General features: G+C 33.8%; 1 long non-coding RNA gene across 1 annotated transcript; it reads left to right on the forward strand.

Annotated features, from left to right (window-relative positions):
• The first annotated feature begins 985 nt into the window (after positions 1-985).
• On the forward strand, positions 986-12,747 carry LOC125092960 (uncharacterized). Its single transcript, XR_007125120.1, has 3 exons — positions 986-1,090; positions 10,925-11,021; positions 12,607-12,747. It is a non-coding gene; the product is annotated as an uncharacterized LOC125092960 (long non-coding RNA).
• Positions 12,748-13,438: the final 691 nt, after the last annotated feature.

A 13,438-nucleotide genomic window follows, 5' to 3' on the forward strand; every position in this document is an offset into this window, starting at 1 on the left:
TTCTGAAAAAAATGTTAGGGAGTAGAGTGGTAGGCATTATTTTAAATTTTTGAAAATATCTTTAACCAATGGATTAATACAAAACAATTATTCCTTTTTTTTTTTAAGATTTTATTTATTTATTTGACAGAGAGAAAGAGGGATCACAAGTAGGCAGAGAAGCAGGCAGAGAGATGGCGGGGGAAGCAGGCTCCCCGCTGAGCAGAAAGCCCGATGCGGGACTTGATCCAGGGACCCTGAGACCATGACCTGAGCTGAAGGCAGAGGCTTAACAACTGAGCCACCCAGGCACCTCAGGACAGTTATTCTTATATATGTTTCTGCAATATCACACATAATGTAGATTCTGGAAAACACTGTAAACTCTTAACAAAATGAGAATGAAAATAAGGGCAAATAGTGCCTAAGTATTATTATGAAAATAGTTTTATCTTGGTCAGATGTTGGGGTTAATGTAGAGGCTAAAATCAGCTATAATACCTGGCTTGGTAAAAATGTAACATGGGTCTGGGGGTGGGTAGCAATGGAAGGAAGATTTCAGAAAGGCGTGGGCCTTTGGAATGCAGAGGCCTGAGGCCTGAGGCCTCTGTCCCTGGAATGCCCAAGGGAGCTGCCTTTCCAAAGCTTTTTTTTTTTTTTTTTTTAAGATTTTATTTATTTATTTGACAGAGATCACAAATATGCAGAGAGAGAAAAGGGAAGCAGGCTCCCCGCTAAGCAAAGAGCCCGATTTGGGCTCCATCCCAGGATCCCCGAGATCATGACCCAAGCTGAAAACGGAGGCTTTAACCTACTGAGCCACCCAGGATTCCCTTCCCAAAGCTTTCTTAGCCCAAACAGCGGTCCTGTGATCTAAGAGATGCATGCCTTGTCCCTTAGGCTATGCTTAGTAAAACACAGAGATTAGCATATCTTTCCAGTAAACAGATCCTCCCAGTTTCAGTAAGACCCCTTGATGCACATTTCAGTGCTTGAGAAACAGTGATAAGGATTTGTGATTATCCTGAAGGACCAATGAAAACCTGTGCAAAGAAGAGCAAGAATTTCTGTCTCTGAGACCGCCTGGCCTTCTCCAATCTTTCACAGCGAAGTTTGCAGTAATTCAACCCTGGTGCAGGGATTGCTGGCCATTCCAGACAGAGAACATGCTTTATATAACTTGAGTCCGTCATATATGTTGATTCCTGTTCTGGTGCTCAGAATATGGTTTATTTTTATAAAATTTCCATTTGCATTTGAAAAGAACATATTCTTTTGTATTTATATGAGATTTTCTATAGTGCTAATAGGTCAAATGGTTCATAAGAATGCTCAAATCTCTATTCTTACTGATTTTCTGTGTAATCATTTTAATCTATTAATTATTGTGAGAGGGTTTTTGAAGTATCATTGTAATTGCAGATTTATTTTTCTTTGCAGTTCTATCAGCTTTTGCCTTGTGTGCTTTGAAGCTCTGTTACTAAGTGTGTAAGCACTCAGGACTGTTAAATCCTCTTAAAGAATGTAACTCTTTATCATGAAATGACCTTATTTACCCTTGCTATTTCTCACTTTGAAATATTAAATTGATAGTAATGTAACCACTCTGGGCCTTTTAAAATTAATATTAGCATGGAGCATCTCTTATCCTTCTTTTAAATTGTAACCTATTTTTCTTATATTTAAAGAGTGTTTCTTGTTGGCAAACTTCAGTGGTGAATTGTTTTATATTCAATCTGATAATCTCTCTTTCTTATTTGAAATATTTAGACCACTTTCTTTAAACATTTTTGATTGATGCTGTTAGGTTTTAATCTATCATTTGCTATTTGTTTTCTGTTTATGCCATCTGCTCTTTGTCCCCCACGTTTTCATTTTCTGTCCTATTATAGATTAATTGCATGCTCTTATGATTCTATCTCCTTTGTTAAATTATTACCTATAATTCTTTGTTTTTTTTTTAATGTTAGTAGCTGTTTTAAGATTTACAATATGTAGATTTAACCAATCAAAGTGTGTCCTCAAATGTTGTCAAACTACTTAATATATAGTAGTAAAATCTTACAATAGTGTATCACTTTCTTCCATCTTAATCCTTACTCTGTTACTAAGTGTTTTAGTTGTACATACATTATAATTATGATTTTGTTTTTGTTTTTGTTTTGTTTGTTTTTGATTTTGTTTTCGGGGCACCTGGGTGGCTCAGTCAGTTAAGAGTCCGATTCTTGATATTAGCTCAGGTCTCAATCTCAGGGTCTTGAGTTCCAGCCCCACATTGTGCTTCACGTGAGTATGGAGCCTACCTAAAAAAAAAAAAATTAAAAAAGCAATTTTATTTTAAAGAGATTTATACAAAATTATGAAGTACTTATATATTTATCCACATTGTTGCCACTTTCAAAAGGTGCTTGCCATTTCTTTGTGTAGATTCAGATTTCCACTTAGTATCATTTTCCTTTTTTCTGAAGACTTCCCTTAGTACTTGTAGTATGATTCTCCTGGTGGTGGAGAACTTTAGTTTTTGTACATCTGAAAAAATTATTACTATTCCTTCATTTTCTAAAGGTATTTTCATTGATTATAGATTAAAAGTATATTTATTTCAGTAATTTAAAAACATTTCTCCCTTGTTTTCTAGCTTGCATTGTTTCCAACAAGAAAATCTGCTTTCTTACTGATCTATGCTCCCTTATATGTAGTGTGTTATTTTTCTCTGACAATGTAAAATAATTTCTTCTTTTTTTTTTTAATCACTGGTTTGGTTTTTATATACTTTGGTATAACATATTGCTTGTGTTGCCATTTGTTGAGATTCCTATATCTGTGAGTTTTTAATTTTTATTTAAATTTGAAAAAAGTTTGGTCATTTCTTCAGATATTTATTTTGTACCTCTCCCCCAACTTCCCTTATACATTTAATAAGTGGTTTGGAGTTGTTCTGCAATTCACTAATGCTCCATTCATTTCTTAAATGCTCTTTTCTTTTTTTGTTTTGTTTTGGATAGTTTCAATTACTTCATTTTCAATTTCACTTAATTTTTCTTCTGCAGTGTCTAATTTGCCATTGATCCTATACTTTATTTTTATCTTCAAGCATTGTGGTTTTCATTTTGAGAAGTTCAATTTAATCTCTGTTATCTCCTCCATGTCTCTACTTAACAGGTTCAATCTTTCCAATATGTTCTTGAACATAGGGAATAAAGCTATAATAACTGCTTAAATATCCTGATTTGATAATTGTTATAACTCAGCTAGATGTGGTTTTGTTTTGACTAATTCTTTTACTTACTATGGGTTATATTTTCCTGCTATTTTGCCTGGCTGATCATCTTTTATTGGATGCTGGACACAATGAATGTTTTTAAATAGGATGTCAGACATAGTGAAGTTTACCATATTGGTTCCTGTATATTTTTGTATCACACTATATATTCTTTTTTCCCAATTACTGAGATTTAATTGACATATAACACTATGTAAATTCAAGGTATACAAGGTAATGATTTCATACATGTAGGCATATATTGTAAAATTTTTATCACATTGCAATAAATTAACACATCCTTTACCTCATATAATCACCATTTTATTGGTGGAATGGTAAAAATATTGAAAGCTATTCTTATAGTCACTTTCAAATATACAATACAGTATTGTTAACTATAGCCACCATGCTGCACATTAGATTTTCAGAACTTAATTATCTTATAACTGAAAGTTTGTACCATTTGAGCAATATCTTCCCAATTACCCTACCCCCCAACCCCTAGTAAACCATTCTACCTCATTTCTATTGTAATCAACTTTTTTTTTTCTTTAGATTCCATGTATAAGCAATACCATGAAATATTTGTCCTTCTCTGTATGGCTTTTTTCACCTAGCATAATACCCTCCTAGTCTATTCATGTAATATATATCACATTTTCTTTAACCATCTCTCAGTGGACACATAGTTTTCCTGTCTAGTACGGCAATGAATAAATGAATGTAGGTATCTCTCCAAGATAGTGATTTTATTTCCTTCAGATATACACCTAGAGGTGGGTTTGCTGAATCATATGATAGTTCTAATTTTAATTTTTGAGGAATTTTCATACTGTTTTTTACAGTGGCTGTAACAACTTAGATTCCCATCAATAGTCCACCAGCATTTCTTTTTTTCCACATCCTCACAAGTATTTATTATCTCTTGTCTTTTTTATAATATCCATTCTAATAGGAATAAAGTGGTAATTTGTTGTGATGATTAGGGTTGATGAGAGATATTGAGCTGATGAATTAGGGATATTGACCATCTTTTCATCTATTTGTTCGCTTTGTAGGTCTTGAAAAAAATGTGTATTCAAGTCCTCTGCCCATTTTGAATTGGACTGGGTATTTTTAGTTTTTGTTTTGTTTTGCTATTAAGTTGTATGAGTTATTTAATATGTTTTAGATATCAACCTCCTATCAGATATATGACTTGCAAATAGTTTCTCCCATTCCATAAATTGCCTTTCATTTTGTTGATTGTTTATTTTGCTGTGCAGGAGTTTTTAGTTTGATAATTTGATGTAGTTCCACTTGTGGACTTTCACTTTTGTTGCTTGTGCTTTAGATGTGATGTCCAAAAAGTCATTGCCAAGACATATCTCAAAAAGCTTTTTCCCTAGAATGTGTTCTAGGAATTTTATAGTTTCAGGTCTTATATTTAAGTCCTTAATCCATTTCAAGTTAATTTTTGTATATGGTATAAGATAGGTGTCCAATTATGAATGAAAAGGGAGAGATCACAACTAACACCAAGGAGGTAGAAACATCATCAGAAATTATTATCAACAGTTATATGCCAATAAGCTAAGCAACTTAGATGAAATGGATGCCTTCCTGGAAAATGATAAACTCCCAAAATTGAACCAGGACGAAATTGACAACCTGAATAGACCAATATCTAATAATGAGATTGAAGTAGTGATCAAAAACCTCCCAAAAAACAAGAGCCCAGTACCTGATGGATTCCCTGGGGAATTCTACCAAACTTTCAAAGGAGAAATAACACCTATTCTCATGAAGCTGTTTCAAAAAAATTGAAGCAGAAGGAAAACTTCCAGACTCTTTTTATGAAGCCAGCATTACCCTGATCCCCGAACCAGGCAAAGACCCTACCAAAAAGGAGAATTTCAGACCAATATCACTGATGAATATGGATGCTAAGATTCTCAACAAGATCCTAGCAAACAGGATCCAACAGCACATTAAAAAGATTATCCACCATGACCAGGTGGGATCCATCCCTGGGTTACAAGGATGGTTCAACATTTGCAAATCAATCAAAGTGATAGAACAAATCAATAAGAGAAGAGAGAAGAACCACATGGTCCTCTCAATTGATGCAGAAAAAGAATTTGACAAAATCCAGCATCCATTCCTGATTAAAACACTTCAAAGTATAGGGATAGAGGGAATATTCCTGAACTTCATAAAATCTATCTATGAAAGACCCACAGCAAATATCCTCAATGAGAAAAAGCTTGCAGCCTTCCCATTGAGATCAGGAACATGACAAGGATGCCCACTCTCACCACTCTTGTTCAACATAGTATTAGAAGTCCTACAACAGCAATCAGACAACAAAGAGAAATAAAAGGTATCCAAATTGGCAAGGAAGAAGTCAAACTCTCTTCACAGATGACATGATTCTTTATATGGAAAACCCAAAAGACTCCACCCCCAAACTACTAGAACTCATACAGCAATTCAGTAACATGGCAGGATACAAAGCCAATGTATAGAAATCAGTGGCTTTCTTATACACTAACAATGAAAATACGGAAAGGGAAATTAGAGAATTAATTCCATTTACTATAGCACCAAGAACCATAAGATACCTGGGAATAAACCTAACCAAAGAGGTAAAGGATCTGTACTCGAGGAACTACAGAACACTCATGAAAGAACTTGAAGAAGACACAAAAAAATGGAAGACCATTCCATGCTCTTGGGCCGGAAGAATAAACATTGTTAAAATGTCTATACTGCCTAGAGCAATCTATACTTTTAATGCCATTCCGATCAAAATTCCACCAGTATTTTTAAAAGAGCTAGAGCAAATAATCCTAAAATTTGTATGGAATCAGAAAAGACCCCGAATCGCTAAGGAAATGTTGAAAAACAAAAATAAAACTGGCGGCATCACATTACCTGACTTCAAGCTTTACTACAAAGTTGTGATCACCAAGACAGCATGGTACTGGCATAAAAACAGAAACGGAGACCAGTATAACAGAGTAGAGAGCCCAGATATCGACCCTCAAATCTATGGTCAAATAATCTTCGACAAAACAGGAAAAAATATACAGCAGAAAAGACAGTCTCTTCAATAAATGGTGCTGGGAAAACTGGACAGATATATGTAGAAGAATAAAACTCAACCATTCTCTTATACCGTACACAAAGATAAACTTGAAATGGATAAAAGACCTCAACATGAGACAGGAATCCATCAGAATCCTAGAGGAGAACATAGGCAGTAACCTCTTCGATATCAGCCACAGCAACTTCTTTCAAGATATGTCTCCAAAGGCAAAGGAAACAAAAGCGAAAATGAACTTTTGGGACTTCATCAAGATCAAAAGCTTCTGCACAGCAAAGGAAACAGTCAACAAAACAAAGAGGCAACCCACGAAATGGGAGAAGATATTTGCAAATGACAGTACAGACAAAAGGTTGATATCCAGGATCTATAAAGAACTCCTCAAACTCAACACACACAAAACAGATAATCATATCAAAAAATGGGCAGAAGATATGAACAAACACTTCTCCAATGAAGACATACAAATGGCTATCAGACACATGAAAAAATGTTCATCATCACTAGCCATCAGGGATATTAAAATCAAAACCACATTGAGATACCACCTTATACCAGTTAGAATGGCCAAAATTAATGAGACAGTAAACAACGTGTGTTGGAGAAGATGTGGAGAAAGGGGAACCCTCTTACACTGTTGGTGGGAATACAAGTTGGTGCAGCCACTTTGGAAAACAGTGTGGAGATTCCTTAAGAAATTAAAGAGCCACCCTATGACCCTGCAATTGCACTAGTGGGTATTTACCCCAAAGATACAGATGTAGTGAAAAGAAGGGCCATCTCTACCCCAATATTCATAGCAGCAATGGCCACGGTCGCCAAACTATGAAAAGAACCAAGATGCCCTTCAACGGACGAATGGATAAGGAAGATGTGGTCTATATACACTATGGAGTATTATGCCTCCATCAGAAAGGATGAATACCCAACTTTTGTAGCAACAAGGACGGGACTGGAAGAGATTATGCTGAATGAAATAAGTCAAGCAGAGAGAGTCAATTATCATATGGTTTCACTTATTTGTGGAGCATAAGAAATAACATGGAGGACATGGGGAGATGGAGAGGAGAAGAGAGTTGGGTGAAGTTGGTGGGGGAGATGAACCATGAGAGACTATGGACTCAGAAACAAACTGAGGGTTTGGGGAGAGAGAGGGGTGCGGGGTTGGGTAAGCCCGGTGGAGGGCTTATTGCATGGAGGGAGGGACGTATTGCATGGAGCACTGGGTGTGGTACATAAACAATGAATTCTGGAACACTGAAAATAAATTTAAAAAATAAATAAAAATTAAAAAAGAATATACATTTTTGTAAATTAAATATTTCCAGTTGTTGCATCTTTAACAGTGGAAACTAACATAATTCATTGCAACTTAGTATGATGATTACCATTGTATTATACAAGATGCAATGGAAAGAGAGAAAAAATGTATTTTATCTTCCTGAGGGAGACAGGACCAAGTACACACAAAAGCAACTCTTAGGAAAGATAATCATTGGTTTTGAGAAGATTAAGGATCTGTAGGGTTAAGATATTAGAAGACATATCATTATTAATACTGAATTTGTTGAAGAGAATGTCAGATAAAAGAAACTAATTTTTTTTAGGCAGGAAAAATAAATACAGGAATCAAGGAGTATTTTAAGGTGTGATGTAAGAAATGTCACAAGTAGTGCAAAAATAATTGCTAATGCAAAGAGTTACATAGTTCAAAGAGTATATATATGTAAATGTTGTGAATAGTTTTGACTTCTGTTGAGTCATTATAGAGATACAGTGACAGGCAAGGTAAAATCTAAATAATGAAAAGAAAAACCAAACTAAAAAAATGAATACTGTTTAAGTGCAGAAAAATCTTTTATCTTAAATTTTTTTTTAATGCCTGACAATTGACCCATGCACACATTATGACAATAATATAAAGCTGTCCTCCTTACCTGCTGCTGAAGATCTTTTTGCTCTTTTAACATATAAGAGGTCAAGGGCAGCAAAACTGCTAGAAAATAATAGCCAGTGAGGAATAAGTTTAAAGATTGCTATTAAATCATACAAGGTGTGTTTAATCAAATGTAAAAATGTTTTCCTCTTTCTGGGAAGAGTATCATAAATGATGCAAATGAATAAATTAACATATCCAATCTAGCATAAATAACCATATAGTGACTTATTGTGGTGAGGACTGACAGGAAAAAGGCAAAATATTTTTTCTTAAAATAATTATAAACACTAAAAAATATATTTGAATATTCACAACATGAAAAATGTTAAAAGTAAGGAAAATTATTCCCCCTTTCTCTCTGTCAGAATTGAAAGAGTCTTCTCTCAGCACAGATTGCAAAGCTAGAGTAATGTTAACTTTGGAGGTAGACTTGGTCAGGAAAGTGTCTACTTCATTATACCTCTCTGTACACTATATAAGCTTTCTCATAGTACCCTTGTTTCAGATTTCTAAATCCGATAGTTAGATCCTATTCATTATTTATCATTTACTTTTTTTATTTTTCTAATTATAATTTTTTGTACATAATGACAAGATTTCACTGTCTTTCCAGTTTTTCTTTTTAATCTGGTGGGCACTTTTAATCATATTGATGGTTTATCTCATTCTCTCTTTCCTTCCTTTCTCTATGTGTCTTTCTTCCTTTTAACACAAATGTTAGACCTTGTCCATGGTTTCCTGCTCTCAAGTCCCTTTAGTCTCCTTTATTTGCACACCATGTTGTTTTTCTCAAATTTACCTAACTCTTCAAACAAGTTGTCACTTTTGAGCCATGATTTATGTAAAATATTATGTCCAGATTGATGAGTTTTAATAATTGTTTAAACTTGGGTAACTAAATATAACTCCAGGAAAGACAGAGATAATTTCACCCCAGAAATTAACCTTATGCCGTTCCTAGTCATTTTAACACCACTGAGAGGTGATCAAGAAGCATTCTAAGATTTTATGTTAGTTATGCGTGTTCTTAGCTTTCATAAAAATAGAGTCAAATAGCATGTGCTTTTTTGTGTCTGGATTCTTTCACTAGTATTATATTTTTGAGATTTATTCTTGTTGTTGACATTATTAGTACTTTGTTCACATTTATTCCCGAGGAATGTGTGGTTTTGTGAATATACCATAATTTGTTATCCACTTAACTCTTGATGGATATTTGGGTTGTTTCAAGTTTTAGCTATTATCACTGAAGCTGCTATCAATATTCTTATATAAGTCTTTGTATAAACATATATGTTCATTTATCTTAGGTAAATACTTAGTAGTAGAATTGCTGGATCATAGGTTATATTTATGTTTAACTTCATGAGAAAATTTCAAATAGTTCTCAAAGCAGTTGCACCATTTTATACTCACACCATTGAAGAATAAGAGATTCAATTGCTCCACAAATTTGTCAAGATTTATATTATAATTTTTTAAGTGTTAGTCCTCCTACAAAGTGTAAAGTGATGTTTCATTGTGAGTTTAATTTGTGTTTTCCCAAAGGTTAATGGTGTAAACGCCTTTATGCGTGTTTATCAACCATTTTGTATCTTTTGTGGAATGAAAATTAAAGTCCTTTGAACATTTTTTAAAAGTTCAAATCACAGGGGCGCCTGGGTGGATCAGTGGTTTAAGCCTCTGCCTTCTGCTCAGGTCATTATCCCAGGGTCCTGGGATTGAGCCCTGCATTGGGGTCTCTGCTCCGTGGGGAACCTGCTTCTCCACTCTCTCTCTGCCTGCCTCTCTGCCTACTTGTAATCTCTCTCTGTCAAATAAGTAAATAAATCCTTTTTTTTTTAAGATTTTATTTATTTATTTGACAGAGAGAGAGAGAGATCACAAGTAGGCAGAGAGGCAGGCAGAGAGACGGGGGGAAAGCAGGCAGCCTGCTGAGCAGAGAGCTCGATGTGGGGCTCAATCCCAGGACCCTGAGATCATGACCTGGGCTGAAGGCAGAGGCTTAACCCACTGAGCCACTCAGGCGCCCCAGTAAATAAATCTTTAACAAAAAAAAAGTTCGAATCACAATAAAAAAATATCACCTCACACCTGTTAGGATGTCTATTATCAAAAAGATGAGAGATGACGAATGTTGGTAAGGATGTTGGAAAAAGGGAACCCTTGTACAATGTGGGTGTGAATATAAATTGGAAACTATGACAAATATGATTAATAGTGTTAGGGCAAATATAACATATGGAAAGCATTGCAGAAGTCCTTCAAAAAAATGGAACTACCATATGATCCACCAATCGCCCATTTGGGCTTGAATCTAAAGGAAACAAAATTTCTATTTCTAAGAGATATCTGTACTCTTATGTTCACCGCAGCATTATTTACAATAGCCAAGATATTGAAAATACCTAAGTGTCCATTGATGGATGAACAGATAAAGAAAATGTGATATACACGCATACACACAATTGAATATTTTTCAGCTGTAAAAAAGAAAGAAATTCCGCCATTTATAATCACGTAGATTGGACTTGGAGGATAGTACGTTATGTAAAATGAGTTAAACACAGAAAGAAAAATAGTGTAAGATCTCACTTATGCATGGAATTGAAAAAAGTCAATTCCTTTTCAAGAATTTTCAATTCCTTTTCAGAATGGCTGTGAGGTGGTATGGGGGAATTGAATACTGGTCAAAGAGCTTTCAGTTATGAAATGAGTATGTTCTGGGGATCCTCAGTATGGTGACTAGAGTTAATAATACTGTATTACATATTTAAAATATGCTACAGCATAGATCCTAAGTCTTCTCGCTAACTCCCAAAAGGAAGGTAAATATGTGAAGCAATGGTCATGTTAGTTAGCTTGACTGCAATAATTATTTCACAATGTATACATATATCAGATCATTGCACATCCTAAATATCTATTATTTTTGTCAACTATACCTCAATAAAGCTGGAAAATAAAGAATATATAAGAATTCTTGTATTTATGATCCCAAACCTTAAGCAGTACTACAAACAACTGGTTCTTCCATGTGACAAATTATGTGTTTTATGCATTTTCACCAAAATATTAAATCAAGTTATACATTTTATGCATTTCTACAAAATATAACATAAGTGCATTTCTACAATATATTCAAAATATAATATTTGTTTCAAGGGTACAGGTCTGTGAATCATCAGGCTTACACAATTCACAACACTCACCATAGCACATACCCTCACCAATATCCATCACCTAGCTACCCCATCTCTCCCACCCTCCTCCCCTCCAGCAACCCTCAGTTTGTTTCCTGAGATTAAGAGTCTCTCATGGTTTGTCTTTCTCTCCGGTTTCATCTTATTTCACAAAATTCTTATATTATGTGAGAAAATGAGAACTTTGACAACAAAATATTTAATGCATGCTATCATTTCAAAGAATATTTAAGATTAGGTGTTACACAAGAAAATCTGAAATGTTCTAAAGTCTTACAGGTCTTAAATAAAACTGAGTGAGTTTTTTTCCCCAAATTTAAAAGCAATCCTAAAACTTTATTTGACATTATCAATAACAGTTTGTGAAGCTGAAAAAAATTTTCTAAAAAGTCAAAAATTGAGATTTTTTTTTTATCAAGCGTATTAGAGGAAAGTCTAAATTACCTTTGCATTTTCCCTATAGAAAAAAATTGCAAAACTGTCTTTTGAGACTGCAATCAAACTGTTTGAACTTAGAAAATATTTGGGAAAAAGTATTGCATAAATATGCCAAGAAGATAATTAATGATGGGTCTATACAGTATTAGTTTCCTGGGTTTTGTGATGTTTGTAATATTTATCTGCATTTTGAAATTTATTATTTATTTTATTTCTATTTTCATTCTGAATAAATATATCCATTCACACTTAAAAAAAAAAAAAGAAATTTCTGCCTGCCCCAAGTTCATAAGGCTTTTTTCCTATAATTTCTAGTAGAATCTTTACAATTCCAGCTTTTACATTAGGTCTAAAATCCATCTAAAATTAACTTTCATAAGGTGAAATAGGGGTCCGTTTTGTTTTTCATAGAAATCTCCAATTTTTCAAGCATGATTTGTTAAAGCAGAATAGACAAAAAACAAAACTCTTCTTGTCTAGTTGAAATAACTTCGTACATTGGCAAAATTCATGTGTGTGTGTGGATTTTACACATATTTTCTGGGCTCTATTAAGTTGATCTTTATCTCTATATCAATTCTACATGTCATGATTACAGTAGCTTTATAAAAAGTTTCAATATCAAGATTTGTAAATCCTCCAAATTTTTAATTCTTTATATGATCTTTTTTTTCTGCTTCTTTTTAATCTCCAGGTGGTGCTTCCTATTGACTGATCTCAAGCCAAAGTCAGTGAACAAAAGAAACACTTAATACAGACAATGATGTTGGTCTAATGAGTTATAGACCAGGGTGGAGAAGATCAGAAAAAAGATGTGAAGAGGCAAATAGAGGATATCCAGCATGAAATACTGTTGTGATTTTTGTCTTAGCCATTTAAAAACAGTTATTCTCATAAATAAACTGATCTCATTTTCTACTCTAAGAATCCAAAGATTTTGTAACATATGATAAACTCAACCATCCTACAACTCCATAGTTCTAAAAATACAGAAGTGTCTCAATTTATACATGTTTTTATTTCAATACATAATTTTGAATATATAGTCATTTCGGGTGTTTGTTCATTCATATTATTTAAAATAGAGGGGAAGTTTTATAAAGTCAACATTAAGAACTTAGCCTCTTATTTTTATTTAGTGACTCCTCAATATATATTCAACATATGTACTCAATATATTCAAATAACAATAATAGATATGTTTTATTAAGAAATGTCTTTGTATAAGGCACATGGTATAACATTTATAGTTAATTTTCTTGTTTAATTCTCATAATACCTATAAGAGAATTATTTTCATAACTAATTTCTTGATGAGAAAACTGAAATTAAACTAAGTATATTCACAAGCATCATATAATAAGTAGTTGTACTTGGATTCAAGTGCTGGGCTTTCTGACTCAAAAGGCTTCTCTCTTGTTGCCTTTTTCTGCCTTGATAAAAGAACAAGAAACAACACAAATTTAAAGACTGTCTTTATTGTTAGAATCCAGGGGGAAGAGTGAAGAGAAAATAATTCACATTTT

The sequence above is a fragment of the Lutra lutra genome, chromosome 1, assembly GCF_902655055.1.
Source record: "Lutra lutra chromosome 1, mLutLut1.2, whole genome shotgun sequence".
NCBI lineage: Eukaryota > Metazoa > Chordata > Mammalia > Carnivora > Mustelidae > Lutra > Lutra lutra.